Raw genomic sequence first — 22919 nt, 5'->3', positions numbered from 1 at the left:
GTAATGTGGAATGGAATGGAATGGAATGGAATGTGGAATAGGATGGAATGGAATGATATGTGGAATGGAATGTGGAATATAATGGAATGGAATGTGGAATGGAATGGAATGGAAACTGGAACGGAATGGAATGGAATGTGGAAAGGAGTGGAACGTGGAGTGGAATGGAATGGAATGTGTATTAGAATGGAATGGAATTTGTAGTGTAATGGAGTGGAATGGAATGGAAAGTGAAATGGAATGTGGAATGCAATGTGAAAAGGAATGTGCAATGGAATGTGAAATGGAAAGTGGAATGGAATGAAGTGGATCGTGGAATGGAGTGGAATGGAACGTGGAATGGAACATGGAATGGAAATTGGAATGGAATGTGGAATGGAATGGACTGGAATATGGAATGGAATGTGAAATGAAATGTGGAATGCAATGTGGAATGGAATGGATTAGAATGTGCAGTGGAATGTGGAATGGAATGCAATGGAACGTGGATTGGAATGCAATTCAACGTTGAATGGAATGTCGAAAGGAATGTGGAATGGATCGTGCAATGGAAAATGGAATGGAACGTGGAAAGAAATGTGGAATGGAATGGAATGGAATGTGGAAAGGAAAGTTGAAAGGAATGGAATAGAATGAGGAATGGAATGTGGAATGGAATGGAATGGAATGCTGAATGGTATGGAATGGAATGTGGAAAAGAATATGGAATGGAATGTGGAAGGGAATGTGGAATTGAAGGGAATGGAATGAGGAGTGCAATCGAAAGGAATGTGTAATATAATGGAATGGAATGTTTTGGAATGCGGAATTGAATGGAATGGAATGTGGAATGCAATGGAATGGAATGGAATGTAGAATTGAATGGAATGGAACGTGGAAAGTAATGGAATAGAATATGGAATAGAATGGAATGCAACATGGAATAGAATGTGGAATGGAATTTGGAATGGATTGTGGAAAGTAATTGAATGAAATGTGGAATGTAATAGAATGGAAAGTGGAATAGAATGGAATGGAATGGTATGCGGAATGGAATGTAATGGAATGTGGAATGCAACGGAATGGAATGAAATGTGGAATTAATTGGAATGGAATGTGGAATGTAATGGAATAGAATGTGCAATGGAATGGAAAGCAACGTGGAGCGAAATGCAATGTGGAACGGCATGTGGAATGGAATGTGGAATGGAATGTGGAATGGAAAGGAAAAAATGTGGAATGGAATGTGGAACGGCACGTGGAATGGAATGTGGAATGGAATGTGCAATAGAATGGGGTGGATTGTGGAATGGAATTGAATGGAATGGTATGGAATATGGAATTGAATGCAATGGAATGTGGAATGGAACGTGGAATAGAATTTGGAATGGAATGTGTAATGGAATGACGAATGCAGTTGAATGGAATTTGGAATGGAATGGAATGGAATGTGGAATTGAATGGAATGGAATGGAACGCGGAATAGAAATAAATGGAATGGAATCGAATGCAGAATGCATTGAAATGGAATGTGGAAAGCCATGTAATGGAATGGAATGTGAAACGGAATGAAACGGAATGCGGAATGTACTGGAGAGGAATGTGGAACTGAATAGAATGGAAAGTGGAATGGAATGTGTAATGGAATGTGTAATGGAATGTGGAATGGATTGGAATGGAATGTGGAATGGAATTGAATGGAAACTGGAATAGAATGGAATGGAATGGAATGTGGAATGGAATTGAATGGAATGCGGAATCGAATAGAATGGAATGTGGCATGCAATGTAATGGAATGGAATGTGAAATTAGATGGAATGGAATGTGGAATGGAATGGAATGGAATGTGGAATGGAATGGAATGGAATGTTGATTAGAATGGAATGGAAAGGAATTTGGAATAGAAAGTGGAATTGAATGTGGAATTGAAAGGAAAGGAATGTGGATTAGAATGGAATGGAAAGGAATGTGGAATGGAAAGTGGAATTGAATGTGGAATGAAATGGAATGGAATGTGGATTGGAATGGAATCGCATGTGGAGTGGAATGGAATGGAATGTGAAACGGATTCGAACGTGGAATGGAATGGAGTGGAATGTGTAATGGAATGGAATGGAACGGAATGGAAAGTGAAATGGAATGTCGAATGGACTGTGAAATGGAATGTGGAATGGTATGTGGAATGGAGTGTTCAACGGAAAGTGGAATGGCATGAAATGGAACGTGGAATGGAATAGAATGGATCGTGGAATGGAATGGAACGGAAAGTGGAATGGATCATGGAATGGAAAGTGGAATGGAAAGTGGAATGGAATGGAATGGAAAATGGAACGGAATGTGTAATGGAATGGAATGGAAAGTGGAATGGAATGTTGAGTGGAATGTGGAAGGGAACATGGAGTGAAACGAAATGGAATGTGGAATGGAATGAGGAATGTAATGTGGAAAGGAAAGGAATGTAATATGGAATGGTATGAGGAATGAAATGTGGAATGGAAAATGGAATGGAATAGATTGCAATGTGGAATGGAACGTGGTATGGCATGAAGAGGAACGTGGAATTTAAAACGGAATGCATCAGGGAATGGAAAGGGGAATGGAATGGAATGTGGAAGGGCACATTTAATGGAATGCAATGGAATGTAGAATGGAATGTGGAATAGAATGAAGAATGGAATGTGGAATGGAATGTAAGGGAATGAGTAATGGAATGCGGTATAGAATGTGAAATGGAATGTGCAGTGAGATGGAATGTGGAATGGAACAGATTGGAATGTGGAAACGAATGTTGAATGCAATGCAATGGAATGTGGCATGGAACGGAATGGAATGTGGAATGAAATGTGGGACGTAATGTGGAATGGAACGGAATGGAATGTGGATTGCAAAGACGAATGGAGTGTGGAATGGAATGTGGAATGGAAAGGAATTGAATGTGCAATGGAATGCGGAATGGAATGCGCAATGGAAAGGAATGGATTTTGGAATGGAATGGAATGGAATAGTATGGAATTTGGAATTGAGTGGAATGGAATGTGGACTGGACCGAGAAAAGAACATGGAATGGAAAATGGAATGGAACATGGAATCGAAAGTGGAATGGAATGCAATGGAACATGGAACGGAATGTGGAATTGAATGCAATGGTATGTGGAATCGTTTGGAATGTGGAATGGAATGGAAAGGAGGGGAATGTGGAATTGAAGTTGGAATGGAATGGAATGGAATGTGGAAAGGAAACTGGAATGTAGAGGAGAGGAACGTGGAATGGAAGGTGGGATGAAATGGAATGTGGAATGGAGGAATGAAACGTGGAATGGAACATGGAATGCAATGTAAAATGGAACGTGGAATAGAAAAGAATGGAACGTGTAATGGAACGAGAAACGCAATGGAATGGAATGCGGAATTGATAGTGGAATGGAATGTGGAATGGAAAGTATTGGATCATGGAATGGAACGTGGAATGGAATGGAAAAGAATGAGGAATGGAATGTGGAAAGGAACGTGGAATGGAAGGTGGAATGGAATGGAATGGAATGTGGAATGCAACGTGGAATGGAACGTGGAATGGAATGGAATGGAACGTGGAATGTAAAGTAGTGGAACATGGCATTGAACGTGGAAGGGAAAGTGGAATAAAATGTGGAATGGAATGTAACAGAATGTGGAATGGAAGGGAATGTAATGTGTAATGGAATGTGGAATGCATTGGAATGAAATGGAATGGAATGCGGAATGGAATGGAATGAAATGTGAAATTGAAAGAAATGAAATGTGGAATGGAATGGAATGTTATGGAATGTGGAAAGGAATTGAAAGGAATCAATGGAATGTGGAATAGAATGAAATGAAACGAGGAATGGAATGTGAAATGGAATGTGGAATGGAACGTGGAATGGAATGGAATGTGGAATGGAATGTGGAATGGAACGGAGAATGGAATGTGAAAGGGAAAGGAAAGGAAAGCGGCATCGAATGGAATGGAATGTTGAATTGGATGTGGAATGGAATGGAATGGAATGTGGTATGGATTGTGGAATGGAAAATAGAATGGGTTGGAAAAGAATGTGGAAAGGAATGTGCAATGGAATGGAATGGAATGTGGAATGGAATGTGGAATAGAACGGAATGGAATGTGGAATTGAATATGGAATGCAATGTGGAATGGAACGTGGAATGGGACATGGATTGGAATGGAATGGAACATGGAATAGATTGTGGAATTGAAAGCAATGGAATGTTGAGTGGAACGTGGAGTGGAAAGGAATGGAATGTGGAATGGAATGAAATGGAATGTGGAATGGAATGTGGAACGGAATGGAATGGAATGTGCAATGGAAAGAAATGAAACATGGAATGGAATGTCAGATGGAATGGAATGAAAAGTTGAATGCAATAGAATGGACTGTGCAATGGAATTTGGAATGGAATGGAATGGAATGTAGAATGGAATGTGAAACAAAATGTGCTAAGGAATGTGGAATGGAATGGTATGGAATGTAGAATGGAATGTGGAATGGAATGGAATGGAACGTGGAATAGAATATGAAATGTAATGTTGAATGGAAAGTGGAATGGAATATGGAATGTTGTGGAATGGAATATGGAATTAAAGGGAATGGAACGTGGAATGGAATGGAATGGAATGTGGAATGGGATGTGTAATGGAATATGGAAAGGAATTTGGAATGGAACGGAATGGAATGTGCAATGGAATGTGGAGTGGACTGTGGAATGGAATGTGGAATGGAACGGAGTGGAATGTGGAATGGAATGTGGAATGGAGTGTGGAATGGAATGTGGAATGGATGGAATGGTAAGTGGAATAGAATGTGGAATGGAAAGAAGTATGGAACATGAAATGGAAAGGAATTGACTCTGAAATTGAACGTGGAATGTAATGCAATTGGACGTACAATGGAACGTGGAATGGAACGTGGAATGGAGAGTAAAGGAACGTTTAATGGAATGTGGAATGGAATGTGGAAAGGAATGTGCAATGGAATGTGAAAAGGAGTGTGGAATGGAATGGAATGGAATGTGGAATGGAATGGTATGGTATGAGGAAAGGAATGTGGAATGAAGGTGGAATGGAACAGAATGCAATGTGAAGTGGACTGTGGAATGGAATGGAATGGAATGTGGAATGGATTGTGGAATGGAATGTGGATCGGAATGTGGAATGGAATGTGGAAAGTAATGTGGAATGGAACGGAATGGAATGTGAAATGCAATGGAGTGGAATGTGGAAGGGAATGTGGAATATAGTGGAATGGAATGTGGAATGGAATGTGGAATGGAGCGTGGATTGGAATTTTGAATGGAATGTGGAAAGCAATGCGGAAAGGAATTTGGAAAGGAATGTGGAATGGAACGAAATGGAATGTGGAATTTAGTGTGGAATGGAATGTGTAAAGGAATGTCAAATATAATGCAATGGAATGTGGAATTTAAGGTAGAATGGAATGGAATGGAACGTAGAATGGAATGTGGGATGGAATGTGGAACGGAATGTGGAATGGAATGGAAAGGAATGCTAAAGGAATATGGAATGCACTGAGGAATGGAATGTGGAATGGAACGCAATGGATTGTGGAATGGAATGTGGAATGGAACGTGGAGTGGCATGAAATGGAACGTGGAATTGAATGGAATGGAATGTGTAATGGAATGGAATGGAACTTGGAATGGAACATGGAATGGAAAGTGTAATGGAAGGTGGAATGGAATGTTGAATGGAATGGAATGTGCTATAGAATGTGCAATGGAGTGGAAAGCACTGTGCCAAGGAATATGGAATGGAATTTGGAATGCAATGTGGAATGGAACGCAGTGGAATGTGGAATGGAATGTGGAATGGACTGTGGAAGGGAACGTGGAATGAAAAGAGGAATGGAATAGAATGGAAAGCGGAATGGAATGTGAAACAGAATGTGGAATGGAAAGTGGAATGGAATGGAATGGAAACTGGAACGGAATGTGGAATGGAATGGAAAGGAAGGTGGAATGCAATGTAGAATGCAAAATGGAATGGAATGTGAAATGGAATGTGGATTTTAATGTGAAATGGAACATGGAACGGAATGTGGAATGGAATGAAATGGAATGCGTAATGGTACGTGGAATGCAATGTGGAATCGAATGGAATAGAATGTGGAATGGAAAGTGGAATGGAATGGAATTGAATGTGGAATGGAATGTGCAATGGAATGGAATGGATTGTGCAAAGGAATGTGGAAAGGAATCTGGAAGGGAATGCAATGGTATGCCAAATGGAATGTAGAATGGAATGTGAAATGGAATATGGAAAGAAATGTCGAATGGAATGGAATGGAACGTGGAATGGAATGGAATGGAATGTGGAATGGAATGAGGAATGGAATGTGCAATGGAATGTGGAATGGAATGCAATGGAATGGAATGGAAAAGGAATGTGGAATGGATTGTGGAATGGAACGTGGAATGAAACGTGGAATGGAATGGAATGGAACGTGGAATGGAACATGGAATGGTAGGTGGAATGGAACGTGAAATGGAATGAGGAATACAATGGAAAGGAATGTGGAATGGGATGTGGAAAGGAACGTGAAGTGCAAAGTGGAATTGAATGGAATGGAATGTGTAACGGAACGTGGAATTGAATGGAGTGGAAAGTGGAATGGAACATGGAAAGGAATGGAATGAAACGTGAAATGGAACGTGGAATGCAACATGGAATGGAATGTGGAATGGAATGTGGAATGCAATGTGGAAAGGAATGTGGAATGGAATGTGAAATGGAATGGAAAGGAATGTGGAATTGATTGGAATGGAACGTGGAAGAGAATGTGGAATGGAATGTGAAATGTAATGTGGAATGGAATGTCGAAAGTATTGTGGAATGAAACGGAAGGGAATGTGAAATATTTGAATGGACCTTGGAATGGAACGTAGAATGGAATGTGGAATGGAATGAAATAGAATGTGTAATAGAATGGAATGGAATGTGAAATGGAATGGAATGGAATGTGTAATGGAAAGTGTAATGGAACGGAATGGAATGGGGATTGTAATGGAATGGAATGTGAAATGGAATGTAGAATGCAATGGAATGCAACGTGTAGTGGAATGGATTGGAATATGGAATGCAATGAGGAATGGAATGACGAATGGAATGTGGAATGGACTGTGGAAAGGAATCTGTAATGGAACGGAATGGAATGTGAAATTGAATTGAATGGAATGTGGAATGGAATGTTTAATGGAATGGAATGGAATGTGGATGCAATGTGGAATGGAATGCAATGGAATGTGGAAAGAAAGGGAATGGAGTGGTATGGAATGTGGATTAGAATGGAATGGAATGTGGAATGGAATGGAATGGAATATGGAATGGAATGTGGAATGGAATGGAATGGAATGTGGAATGGAATGGAATGGAATGGTATGGAACGTGGAACGGAATGGAATGGGATGTGGAATGGAATGGAATGGAACGTGGAACGGAATGGAATGGGATGTGGAATGGAATGGAATGGAACGTGGAATGGAACGTGGAATGGAAGGTGTAAGGGAACGTGCAATGGAAAGTGGAATGGAACGTGTAATGTAACATGAAAAGGAAAGTGGAATGGAACATGGAATTGAATGAATAATAGAATGGAATGGAATGGGGAATGGAATGGAATTTAATTGAATGTGGAATGGAATGGATTGGAAAGTGGAATAGAATGGAATAGAACGTGGAATGGAATGGAAAGGAATGGAATGTGCAATGGAATGGAATGGAATGTGGAATTGAATGGAATGGAATGTGGAATGGATTGGAATGGAATATGGAATGGAATGGAATGGAATGAGGAATTGAATGGAATTGAATGTGCATTGGAATTGAATGGAATATGGAATGGAATGGAGTGGAATTGAATAGAATGTGGACTGGAATGGAAAGGAATGGAACGGAATGTGGAATGGAATGGAATGGAATGTGGAATGCAATGGAATGATTTATGGAACAGAATGTAATGGAATGTGGGATGGAATACGGAATGAAATGTGGAAATTTATGTTGAATGGATTGAAATGGTATGTGCAATAAATTGTAATGGAATGTGGAATGGAATGGAATGGAAAAGAATGTGGACAAGAATAGAATGGAATAAAACTGAATGTGGATTTGAATGGAATGGAATGTGGAAGGGAATGTGCTATGAAATGGAAAGTTGTGTGGAATGGAATGGAATGGAATGTAGAATGGAATGGAATGGAATGTGGAAAGGAAATTTGAATGGATGGTAGAATGGAATGTGGAATGGAAAGTGGAAAGGAAAGAGATGTTGAATGTAATTGAATAGAATGTTGGAATGCAACGTGAAATTGAATGGAATTGAATGTGGAATTCAAAGTGGAATGGAATGGAATGGGACGAGGAATGGAACGTGGAATGTCATGTGGAATGGAATGGAATGGAATGTGGAATGGAATTTGGAATGCAGTGTGGAAAGGAATGGAATGCAATGTGGAATGGAATGTAGAATGGAATGGGGAATGGAATGGAATGGAATATGGAATGGATCGTGCAATGGAACGTCAAATGGAATGGAATGCAACGTATAATGGAATGTGGAATGTAATGAAATGGAACGTGGAATGGAATGTGGACTGGAATGTGGAATGTAATGGAAGGGAATGTGGAATGGAATGGAATGAAATGTGGAATGGAATTTTGAATGGAATGTGGAATGCAATTTTGAATGGAAGATGGAATGGAATGGAATGGAATGTGGAATGGAATGCGGAATGGAATGTGGAACGGACCGGCAGTAATGAGGAAAGGTATGTGTAATGGAATGTGGAAAGGAAAGTGGAACGGAATTTAATGGAACGTGGAATGGAATGGAATGGAACGTGGAATGGAACATGGAAAGCAACGTGTAATGGAATGTTTAATGGAATGGAATGGAATGTGGTATGGAATGGAAAGGAATGGGGAATGGAACGAAATGGAATGTGAAATGGAATGGAATTCAGAATGGAATGTGGAATGCAATGTGGAATGGAATGTGGAATGGAAAGTGGAATATAACATACAATGGAACATGGAATGGAATATGGAATGGAATAGAATAGATGTGGAATGGAATGTTGAATGGAATTGAATGGAAAGCAACGTGGAATGAAAACTAAAGGTATGGAGTGTGGAATGGAAAGTCATGGAATGGAATGTTGAATTGAAGTTGGAATGGAATGTGGAGATGTATGTGGAATGGAACGTGGAATGTATTGTGGAATGGAATGGAGTGGAAAGTGGAATGGAATGGAATGGAATGGAATGTGGAATAGAAGGTGGAATTGAATGGAATGGAATGTGGAATGGAATGTGGAATGGAATAGAATGGAATGTGGAATGGAATGTGGAATGGAACAGAAAGGAATGTGCAATGAATTGTGGATTGCAATGGAATGGAATGAAATGGAATGGAGTGTGGTATGGAATGGAACGTGGAAAGGAAAGTAATGGAATGTGGAAAGGAAATGATTGGAAAGTGGAATGGAATGGAATGGTATGGAATGTGGAATGCAATGGAATGGAATGGAATGTGCAATGGAATGGAGTGGAATGTGGAATCGAATGGAATGGAAAGGAATGTGCAATGGAATGCAAAGCAATAGAATGAAGGGAATGGAATGTAGCATGTAACGTGGAATGGAATGTGGAGGGGAATGTGGAGTGGAACGTGGAATAGAATGTGGAATGGAATGGAACGGTATGTGGAATGGAATGTGCAATGGAATGGAATGGAATGTTCAATGGAATGGAATGGAATGTGCAAAGGAATGTGGAATGGAATGTGGAATATAATCTAATGGAACGTGTAATTGAATGTGGAATGGAATGGAATGTGGAATGAAATGGGGAATGAAATGTGGAATGGAATGGAATGGAATGTTGAATGGAATGTGGAATGGAATGCAATGGAATGTGGAATAGAATGGAATGAAACGTGCAATGGAATGTGAAATGGAATGTGGAATTTAACGGAATTCAATGGGTAATGGTATGTGGAATGGAATGGGTAATGGAATGAGGAATGTAATGGAATGGAATATTTAATCGAATGGAATGGAATGTTGAATGGAATGTGGAATGGAATGGAATGGAATGTGGAATGGAATGTAGAAAGCAAAGGAATAGAACGTGGAAAGCAATGAGCAATTGAATGGAATGGAATGTGGAATGGAATGTGGAATGGAACGGAATGGAATGTGGAATTGAATGTGGAAGGGAATGTGGAATGGAACGTTGAATGGAACGTGGATAGGAATGTAATGGAACGTGGAATGGAATGTGGAATGGAATGGAATGGAATGTGGAATGGAACATGGAGTGGAATGGAATGGATTGTGGAATAGAATGAAAAGGTATGTGGAATGAATTCTGGAATGGAATGGAATGGAATGTGGAGTGGAATGGTATGGAATTTAATGGAATGTGGAGTGGAAAGCAATGGTATGTGGAGTGGAATGGTATGGAATGGAATGGAATGTGGAGTGGAATGCAATGGTGTGTGGAATGGAATGGAATGGAATGTGGAATGGAATTTCGAATGGAATGGAATGCTTTGTGGAATGGAGTGGAATGGAATGTGGAATGAAATGGAATTTAATGGAATGTGGAAAGGAAAGTTGAATTGAATGGAATGGAAAGTGGAATAGATTGTGGAATGGAATGGAACGGAATGATGAATGGAATGGAATGGAATCGAATGAAGAACTGAATGGAATGGAATGAAATCGAATGGAATGTGGAATGGAATGGAATGAATTTGAATGGAATTTGGAGTGGATTGCAATGGAATAGAATGAAATGTGGAATGGAATGGAATGGTAAGTGGAATGGAATGGAATAGAATGTGCAAATGAAGTTGAAATGGAATGGAATAGAATGTGGAAATGAATGTGGAAAAGAGTCGACTGGAATGTGGAATGGAAACTGGAATGGAATGGAATGGAATGTGGATTGGAATGGATTGTGGAATGGAATGCAATGGATTCTGGAATGGAACGTGGAATGGAACGTGGAATGGAACATGGAATGGAACATGGAATGGGATTTGGAATGGAATGCGGAATGGAATGGAAACGAATGTGGAATGGAATGGAATGAAATGTGGAATGGAATGGAATGGAATTGAATGGAGTGTGGAATGGAATGGAATGGTATGGAATGCTGAATTGAATGGAGTGGAATGGAGTGGAACGTGCAATGGAATGGAATGGAATGTGGAATCGAAGAAAATGCAACGTGCAATGGAAAGGAATGGAAAGTGGAGACGAATATTATCGAATGGAATGTGGAATGGAATGCAATGGAATAGAATGAAATGTAATGGAATGTGGAAAGGAAGGCGGAATGGAAGTTGGAATGGAATGAATGGATTGTGGAATGGAATGGAATGTGCAATGGAATGCATTGGAATGTGGAATGGAATAGAATAGAATGCAGAATGGAATGGAATGGAATATGGAGAGGATTGAAATGGAATGGAATGTGGAATGGAATGAAATGGAATGTGGAAATAAATGGAGTGGAATGTGGAATGGAATTGAATGGATTGTGGAATGGAATGGAATGGAATTGAATGGAATGTGGAATGGAATGGAATGGAGTGGAATGGAATGGAATGTGGAATGGAACGGAATGGTATATGTAACATAATGGAATGGAATGTGGAATGGAATGGAATGTGGAATTGAAATTGCAATGGAATGTGGAAAGGAATGTGGAAAGGAGTGGAGTGAAATGTGGAATGGAAGGTGGAGTGGAATGGAATGGAATGTGCAATGGAGTGGAATGATATGTGCAATGAAACCTGGAATGGAACGTGGAATTGAATTTGGAATGGAACGAGGAATGAAAGGTGGCATGGAATGGAATGGATTGTGGAATGGAATGGAATGGGACGTGCAATGGAAAGGAATGGAAAGTGTAATGCAATATAATGGTATGAAATGTTGAATGGAATGGAATGGAATGAAATGGAATGTGCAATGGAATGGATTGGAATGTGGAATGGAATAGAATAGAATGAGGAAAGGAATGGAATGGAATGTGGAGACGATTGGAATGGAATGGAATGTGGAAAGGAATGTGCAAAGGAATGTGGATTGGAACGGAATGGAATGTGGAAATGAATGTGGAATGGAGTGTGGAATGGAATGCAGAATGGAATGTGGAATGGAATTCAGAATGGAATGTGGAATGGAATTTGAAATGGAATTTCGGATGGAATGGAATGGAATGTGCAATGGAATATGAAATGGAATGGAATGGAACGTGGAATGGAAAGGAATGGAATGTGTATTGGAACATAGAGTGGAACGTGGACACTAAAGTGGAATGTAACGTGGAAAGGAATGGAATGGAATGGTAATGAAATGAAATGGAATGTGGAATGGAATGTGGAATGCAATGCAGTAGAATGTGGAATGGAATGTGGAATGGAACGGAATGGAATGTTGAGTGGAATGGAACGGAATGGAATGTTGAATGGAATGTGGAATGGACTGTGGAATGGAATGTGGAATGCATGGTGGAATGGAATGTAAAATGGAATCTGAAATGAAATGGACTGGATTGTAGAATGGAACGTGAAATGGAATGGAATTCAACGTACAATTGAACGTGTAATGGAATGCAATGGGACGTGGAAAGCAACGTGGAATGGAACTTGCAATGGAATGGAATGGAACGTGGAAAGAAATGTGGAATGGAATGTGGAAAGGAGTGGAATGGAATGTGGAATGGAACGTTGGATGGAATGGAAAGGAATGAGGAATGCAATGGAATGGAATGTGGAAAGGAATGAGCAACGGAATGTGGAATGGAATGTGAAAAGAAATGTGTAATGGAGCGGAATGGAATGTGGAATAGAATGGAATGGAAACTGGATTGGAACGTGGAACGGAAAGTGGAATGGAAAGTGGAATGGAATTTCGAATGGAATGGAATGGAATGAGGAATGTAATGGAAGGGAATGTGGAATGGAATGTGGAATGGACTGGAAGGCAATCTGGAATGGAATATGAAATGCAATCTGGAATGTAATCTGTAATGGAATTTGAAATTGAATGTGGAATGGAATGCGGAATGGAATGGAATGAAATGAGGAATGGAATGAGGAATGGAATGTGAAATAGAATGTAATTGATTCTAATTTATTGTGGAATGGACTGTGGAACGCAATGTGAAACGCAATGTGGAATGGAAAGTGTAATGGAAAAGAATGCAATGTGGAATTTTATGTGGAATGGAATGGAATGGAATATGGAATGGGACTTGGAATGGTATGAAATACAAAGAGCAATGGAACGTGGAATGGAACGTGGAATGTAACGTAGAATGGAATGTGCAATGGAAAGTGGAAGGCAAAGTGCAATGGAATGTGGAATGGAACGTGGAATGGAATGGAATGGAACGTGGAATTGAACGTGGAACGGAATGCAATGCAACGTGGAATGGAATGTGTAATGGAATGAGGAATGGAACGTGGAATGGAATGGAATGGAATGTGGAATGGAATGGAATGGAATTTGGAATGGAATGGATTGGAACTTGGAAGAGAACGTGGAACGAAAAGCAGAATGGAATGTGGAATGTAATGGAATGGAATGTGGAATGAAATGGAATGGAATGTAGTATGGAATTAAATGGAAAGTATTGGAATACGTAATGGAATGGAATGGAATGTGGAATGCAATGGAAAGGAATGGAATGAAGAATTGAATGGAATGGAATGTGGAATGGAATGGAATGGAATGTAGAATGGAATGGAATAGAGTCTGGAATGTCATGGAACAGATCGTGGAATAGAATGTGGAATGGAATGTGTAATGGAATGTGGAATGTATTTGAATGGAATGTGGAATGAAATGGAATGTAATGTGGAATAGAACGGAAAGGAATGGAATGTGGAATAGAATGGAATGCAGTTGAAAGAATACTGAATGGAATGTAATGGAATGTGGAATTAAATGTAATAGAATGGAAGGTGAAATTGAATGGAATGGAATTTGGAATCACATGGAATGGAATGTGGAATGGAATGGAATGCAATGTGCAATGGAATATGGAATGCAAAGTGGAATAGAATGGAATGGAATGGAATGAGGAATGGAATGTGGAATGGAATGTGGAATGGAATGGAATGGAATATGGAATGGGATGTGGAATGGACTATGGAATGGAATGTGGAATTTAACAGAATGGAATGTGGAATGGAATGTGGAATGGAATGTGGAATGGAATTTGCAAAGGAAAGTGGAATGGAATGGAATGGATTGCGGAATGTAACGTGAAATTTCATGGAATGGAACGTGGAATGGAACTTGTAATGGAACGTGGAATGGACCGAGCAAGGTAATGAAGAATGGAATGTGGAATGGAACGTGGAATGGAACGGAAAGTTATGGGGAATGGAATGTGCAATGGAATGTGGAATGGAACGTGGAATGTAATGGAATGGAACGTGGAATGGAAACTGGAATGAAACGGAATGGAACGTGGAATGGAAGATTGAATGAAAGGTGGAATGGAAAGGGCAATTGAATGTGGAATGTAAAGTGGAATGTAATGCAATGGAAAGTGGAATGGAACTTGGAATGTAATGGAGTAGAACGTGGAATGGAATCTGGAATGGAATGTGGAATGGAACGTGGAATGGAACGTGGAATGGAATGGAATGGAATGTTTAATGGAATGTGGTATGGAATGGAAAGGGATGTAGAATGAAATGTGGAATTGAATTTGTAATGGAATGGAATGGAATGTGGAAAGAAGGGAACGGAATGTAGAATGGGATGTGGACTGGAATGGAAAGCAATGTGGAATGGAATATGGAATGGAATGGAATGCAATGTGGAATGGAATGCAGAATGGAATGGAATGGAATGTGGAATGGAATGGAATGGAATGTAGAGTGGAATGTGGAATGGAATGTGGAATGAAATGTGGAATGGAATGGAATGGAATGTGGAATGGTATGTGGAATGGAATGTGGAATGGAAATTGGATTGGAATGGAATGGAATGTCGAATGGAATGTGGAATGGAAAAGAATGGAATGTGGAAAGGAATGTAGAAGGTAATTTGGAATTGAAAGTGGAATGGAATGTAGTGGAATTTCGATGGATCCTCGAATGAAATGGATTGGAACATGGAATGGAACTTGCAGTGAAAGGTGGAATGGAACGTGGAATGGAATTAGAAATGGAACGTGGAATGGAACGTGCAATGGAATGGAATGGAACGAGGAATGTAACGTGGAATGGAATGGAATGGAACGTGGAATGGAAAGTGGAATGGAATGTTTAACGGAAAGTGGAAAGGAATGTGGAATGGAATGGAATGGAATGCGGAATGGAATGGAATGGATTGTGGAATGGAATGGAAAGTGAAATAGAATGTGGATTGGAATCTGAAATGGAATGTGGAATGGAATGAGGAACGAAATGAAATGGAACGTGGAATGTAATCAAATGGAAGGTGGAATGGAATGGAATGTAACGTGGAATGAAATGTGGAATGGAACATGGAATGGTAAGTGGAATGGAATCTGGAATGGAATGTGGAATGCAATGGAATGGAATGTGGTATGAAATGTGAAATGAAACTGAATTGAAAGGGGAATGGAATCTTTAATGTAATGCTGTGGAATGAGAATGGAAAGTGGAATGGAATTAAATGGAAAATGGAATGGAATGTGGAATGGAATGGATTGGTACGTGGAATGGAATGGGGAATGGAATGCAGAATGGACCAGAATGAAATCTGGAATGGAATGTGTAATGGAATGGGGAACGAAAGGTGGAATGGAAAGTGTAATTGAATGGAATGGAACTTGGAATAGAATGTGGCATGGAATAGAAAGGAAGGTGGAATGAAATGAGGAGTGTAATGGAATGGAATGTCGAACGCAATGGAATGGAATGTGGAATGGAATTTAGAAAGGAACAGAATGTAATATTGAATGGATTTTAATGGAATGTGGTATGGAAAGTGGAATGGAATGTGTAATGCATTGTGGAATGGAATGTGGAACGAAATGTGGATTGGAATGGAATGGAATGTGCAATGGAATGGACTGGAATGAGAAATGGAATGTGGAGCAGAGTTTAATTGAAAGTGGAATGGAACGTGCAATGGAATGCAAAGGAAGGGAATGGAATCTCGAATGGAATGGAATGGAATGTGGAATGGAATGTGGAATGGAATATGGGGTTGAATGTGGAATGGAATGGAATGGAATGTAGAATGCAATGGAATGCAATGTTGAAGGGAATGGAATGAAATATGGAATGGAATGGAATGAAAATTGGATTGGAATGAAGTGGAATGGAATTTGAAATGGAATGGAAGAGAATGTGGAACAGAATGGAATGGAATGTGGAATGGAATATGAAGTGTAATGGAATGAAATGTGGAATGGAACGTGGAATGGAAAGTGGAATGGAACGTGGAATTGAATGGAATGAAATGTGACATGGAATGTTGATTGGAATGGAATGGAACGTGGAATGGAATGGAATGGTCAGCGGAAAGGAATGTGGAATGGAATGTGGAATAGAATGTGGAATGGAATGGAATCTGGAATGCCATGTGAAACGGAATCGAATGGAACGTGGAATGGTATGTGGAATGAAATAGAATGGAATGTGGAATGGAACGTGGAATGGAATGAGCAGTGGAATGTGGAATGGAATGGAATAGAATGTGGAATATAATGTGGAATGGAATGGAATGGAATGGAATATGGAATGGAACTTGGAATGGAATGTGCAATGGAATGTGGAATGCAGTGGAATACAACAAGGAATGAAATATGGAATGGAAAAGAATGGAATGGAATGGAAAGCGGAATGAAACGGTGTGGAATATGAAATGGAATGGAATATGGAAGGGAATGGAATGGAAAGGAATGCGGAATGGATTGTGGAATGGAATGGAATGAAGAGTGGAATGGAAAGTGGAATTGATTGGAATGTGGAATGGAATTTTGAATGGAATGGAATGGAATGCAATGTGGACGGGAATGGAAGGGAATATGGAATGGAATGGAATGTGTAATGGAAAGGAATGCAATGTGCAATGGAATGTGGAATGGAATGGAAAGTGGAATGGAATATAGAATGGAATGGAAAGGAAAGTCGTATGGAATGTTGAATGGAATGGAATGGAATGGAATGTGGAATGAAATTGATTGGAATGTGGAATGGAAAGTGTAATGGTATGGAATGGAATGAGGAATGTAATGTGGAATGGAACGTGGTATGGAATGTAATGTGGAAAGGAATGTCGAATGGAAAGTAGAATGAAATGGAAATTAATGCAATGTGGAATGGATTGGAATGGAATGTGGAATGGAATGGAATGGAATGAAATGAAATGGAATGTAGAATGGAAATTTTAATGGAATGGAATGGAATGTAGAATGGAGTGGAATGGGATGTGGAATGGAATGGAATGGAATGTGGAATGGAATGTGGGGTGGAATGAAATGTAATGTGGAATGGAATGGAATGCCATGTGGAATGGAACAAGTAATGGAATGGAAAGCAAAGTGGAATGGAATGTGGAATGGAATGGAATAGAACGAAAGGAATGTGGAATGGAATGGAAAGGAATATGGAACGGAATGGAAAGGAATGCGGAATGGAATGTAATGGAATGGAAAGTAATGTAATGGAATAGAAAGTAATGGAATGGAATGGAATCGAATGGAATGTGAAATGGAATGGAATGGAACTGAATGTGGAATGGAATGAGTAATGGAATGGAATAGAATGAAAGGAATGTGGAATGGAATAGAAAGGAATGTGGAATGGAATGGAATTGAATGGAATGTAATGGAATGGAGTGGAATCGACTGGAATGTGGAATGGAATGGAATGGAATGTGGAATGGAATCAAATGGAATGTGGAATGGTATTTGGAATGGAAAGTGTAATGCAAAGGAACGGAATGCAATGTGGAATGGAATGAAAAGGAATGTGGAATGGAATGGAATGCAATCTGGAATAGAATGGAATGGAATGTGGAAAGGAATGGAATGCTATCTGGAATGCAATGTGGTAGGGAGTGGAATGGAATGTGGAATGGAATATGGAATGCAATGGAATGGAATGGAATGTGAAATGGAATGTGGTATGAGATGGAATGAAATCTGGAATGGCATGGAATGGAACATGGAATGGAACGTGGAGTGGATGTTAGAATGTAATGGAATGGAACGTGGAATAGAACGTTGAATGGAAAGCGGAATGGAATGGAAGGTAACCTGGAATGGAACGTGGAATGGAACATAGAATTGAAAGTGGAATGTAACGAAATGGAAAGTGGAATGGCAACTGGAATGGAACGTGGAATGGAACGTGGAATGTAATGGAATATAACGTTGAATGGAATGGAATGGAATGTGGAGTGGAATGGGATGGAATTCGTAATGGAATGGAATGGAATGTTATTTGGAGTGTTATGGAATGCAATGGAATGGAATGTGGAATGGAATGGAATGGAATGTGGAATGGAATGGAATGGAATGTAGAATGGAATGGAGTGGAATGTGTAATGGAATTGAATGGAATGGAATGTGTAGTGGAATGGAATTGAAGGGAATGGAATGTGGATTTGAATGAAATGGAAAGTGTAATGGAAACTAGAATGGCAAAGAATGGAATGTGGAATGGAATGTTGAATGGAATGGAATGGAAAGCGGAAAGGAATTGAATGGAATGTGGAATGCAATGCAGAATGGAATGGAAAGCAACGTGGAATGGAATGTGGAATGGAAAGGAATGCCGAATGGAACCGAATGGAATGTGGAATGGAAAGAAATAGATTGTGGAATGGAACGTGGAATGAAATGCAATGGAACGTGGAATGGAAAGTGTAATGGAATGGAATGGAACATGTAATGGAAGGTAGAATGGAATGCAATGGAACACGGAACGGAATGGGGAATGTAACGTTGAATGGAAAGTGGAATTCAATGTGGAATGTGGAATGGAATGGAATGGAATGTGGAATGGAATGGAATGGAATGTGGAATGGAATGGATTGTTATGTGGACTGTAATGTGCAATGGAATGGAATGGAATGGAATGAGGAATGGAATGTGGAATGAAATGGAATGGAATGAGGAATGGAATGTGGAATGGAATGGAACGTGGAATGGAATGGAATGGATTGGGAGGTGGAATGGAATGGAATGTGGAATCGAATGGAATGCAATTTGTAATGGATTGGAATAGGATGTTCAATCAAATGCAATGGAGACTGAATGGAATGGAATGGAATGCATATGGACCCGAATGGAATTTATATGAATGTGGAATGGAATGTGGAGTGCAATGCAATGGAATGGAATGTGGAATGGAATGGAATGGAATGTGGAATGCAATGTGGAATGGAATGGAATTTAAAGGAATGTAATGTGGAATGGAATGGAATGGAAAGTGGAATGGAATGGGATGTGGAATGGAATTGAATGGAATGTGGAATGGAATGTCGAATGGAATATAATGGAATGTGGTATTGAGTGGAATGTAATGTGAAATACATTGTGGAATGGTATGTGGAAAGGAAGGTTATGAAATTTGGAACGCAACGTGGAATATAATGGAATGGAATTTGGAATGGAATGTGAAATGGAATGGAATGGAATGTGGAATGGGAAGTGGAATGGAATGCAATGGAATGCGGAATGCAATGCAATGCAATGCAAAGTGGAATGGAATGGAATGGAATATGGAATGGAATGGAATGGAATGTGGAATGGACTGGAATTGAAAAAGGAATGGAACGTGGGATGGAACGTGGAAAGGAAAGTGGAATGGAACGTGGAATGGAACGTGGGTTGGAACGTGGAATGAAACGTGGAATGGAATGTGGAAGTTAATGGAATGGAAGGTGGAATGGAATGGATTGGAATGTGGAATGCAACGGAAGGGAATTGAGTGGAAAGAGGAATGAAAAGGATTGGAATGTGGAATGCAATGGAAGGGAATTGGATGGAGTATGGAATGGAATGGATTGGAATGTAGAGTGGAAAGTGGAATGGAATGGAATGTGGAATGGAATGGAATAGAGTGGAATTGAAAGTGAAATGGAATGGAATGGAATGTGGAATGGAATGCGGAATGAAAGAAAAGTAGAATGAAAAATCGAATTGAATGTGGAATGGAATTAGAAATTGGAATGCAATGTGGAATGGAATGGAATGGAATGTGGAATGAACTGGAATTCAACATGGAATGGAACATGGGATGGAAAATGGAATGGAACGTGGAATGGAAAGTGGAAAGGAATGGAATCTGGAATGGAATTCAATGGAATTTGGAATGGAATGGAATGGAAAGAGGAACGCAATGGAAAGAAATTTGGAAAGGAAACTGGAATGGAATGGAATGGAATGTGGAAGGGAATGGAATGTATTGCGGAATGGAATTGAATGGAGTTGAAGGTGGAATGCAATGGAATTCAAATGAATGCAATGGAATGTGGAGTGGAATGCAAAGGAATGTGCAAGGGAATGGATTGGAATGTGGAATGGAATGGAATGGAATTGAATGCGGAAAGGAATGCAATGGAAAGGAATGGAACGTGGAGTGGAATGGATTGGAATGTGGAATGGAATGTGGAATGGAATGTGGAGTGGAATGGAATGGAAGGTGGAAAGGAAAGCATTGGAATGTGGAATGGAATTGAATGGAATATGTGATGCAATGGAATGGTATAGAATGTGGAATGGAATGGAATGGAATGGAATGTTGAATGGAATGCAAAGCAATGTGGAATGGAATGTAGAATGGAATGGATTGGAAAAGAATGGAATGGAATTTGAAATGGAATGAGTGGAATGTGGAATGGAACGTGGAAGAGTATGAGGAATGGAACGGAATGAAACGTGGAATGGAATGTGGAATGGAATGAAATGGAACGTGGAATGGAATGTGGAATGGAACGAGGATTGGAACATCGAATGGAACGTGGAAAGATATGAGGAATGCAAAGTGGTATGGAACGTGGAATGGAACGTGGAATGGAATGTGAAATGGAACGTGGAATGGAATGTCGAATGGAACCTGGAATGGAACGTGGAATGGAAAGTGGAATGGAACGTGGAATGGAATGGGATGCAAATTGGAATGGAATGGAAAGTGGAATGGAATGGAAAGTGGAATGGAATGGAATGGAATGTGGAATGGAATGGAATGGAATGGAAAGTGGAATGGAATGGAATTTAACGGAAAGTGGAATGGAATGCATTGTTACGTAGAATGGAATAAGGAAAGTAATGGAAGGGAATTTGGAATGGAATGAGAATGGAATGGAATAGAATGTGGAATGAAATACGGTATGGAAAGGAATGAAATTTGGAATGCAATGTGGAATGGAATGGAATGTGGAATGGAATGGATTGGAATTGAATGGAATGTGAAATGGAATGGAATGGATTGTAGAATGGAATTTGGAATGGAATGGAAATCTATGTGAAATTTAATGTTTAATTCAATGGAATGAAAGGAAAGGATTGTGGAATGGAATGGAATGTGGAATGGAATATGGGGTTGAATGCGGAATGGAATGGAATGCAATGTGGAATGCATAGGAATGCAATGTTGAAGGGAATGGAATGAAATATGGAATGGAATGGAATGAAATGTGGATTGGAATGAAATGGAATGGAATTTGAAGTGGAATGGAAGAGAATGTGGAACAAAATGGAATGGAATGTGGAATGGAATATGAAGTGGAATGGAATGAAATGTGGAATGGAACGTGGAATGGAAAGTGGAATGGAACGTGGAATGGAACGTGGAATGGAATGGAATGGAACGAAGAATGGAACGTGGAATGGAACTTGTAATGGAACGTGGAATTGAATGAAAGGGAAATTGGAATGTAATGGAATTGAATGGAATGTCGAATGGAATGGAATGGAATGTGGAATGGAACGGAAGGGAATGTGGAATGGAATGGAAAGGAATGTGAAATGGAATGTGGAATGGAATGTGGAATGGAAAGAATGGAATTTGGAATGAAATGTGGAATCTGAAATGGAATATGGAATGGAATGTGTAATGGAATGTAATGGATTTGGAATGCAAAGTGGAATGGAATGGAATGGAATTTGGAATGGAATGTGAAAAGGAATGTAATGGAATGAGGAATGGAAAGTGAAATGAAATGCAATGGAATGTGGAATGCAATGCAATGCAATGCAATGGGGAATGGAATGGAATGGAGTATGGAATGCAATGGAATGGAATGCGGAATGGACTGGAATTGAACGTGTAATGGAACATGGGTTGGAACGTGGAATGAAGAATTCAATGGAATGTGGAAGGTAATGTAATGGAAGGTGGAATGGAATTCATTGTAATGTGGAATGCAATGGAAAGGAATTGAATGGAATATGGAATGGAATGGATTGGAATATAGAGTGGAAATTGGAATGGAATGGAATGTGAAATGGAATGGAATGGAGTGGAATTGAATGTGAAATGGAATGGAATGCAATGTGGAAAGGAATATGGAATGGAATGAAATGTAGAATGGAATATGGAATGGAATGTAGAATGGAATGTGGAATGGAATATCGAATGGATTTGAATGCAATGTTGAATGTAATGGAATGGAATGTGCAATGGCATGTGGAATGGAATGGAATGGAATGTGAAATGGAATGGAACAGAATGTGGAATGGAATGTGGAATGGAATGTGCAATGCAATGGAATGCAACATGGAATGAAACTTGGAATGGAACGTGGAATGGAAAGTCGAATGGATAGTGGAATGCAACGTGGAATGGAACGTGGAATATAACGTAGAATGGAACGTGGAATGGAACGTGGAATGGAAAGTCGAATGGATAGTGGAATGGAACGTGGAATGGAAC

Source organism: Pongo abelii, chromosome 15, assembly GCF_028885655.2.
Source record: "Pongo abelii isolate AG06213 chromosome 15, NHGRI_mPonAbe1-v2.0_pri, whole genome shotgun sequence".
Classification (NCBI taxonomy): domain Eukaryota; kingdom Metazoa; phylum Chordata; class Mammalia; order Primates; family Hominidae; genus Pongo; species Pongo abelii.
This window is presented reverse-complemented; position numbering follows the sequence as displayed.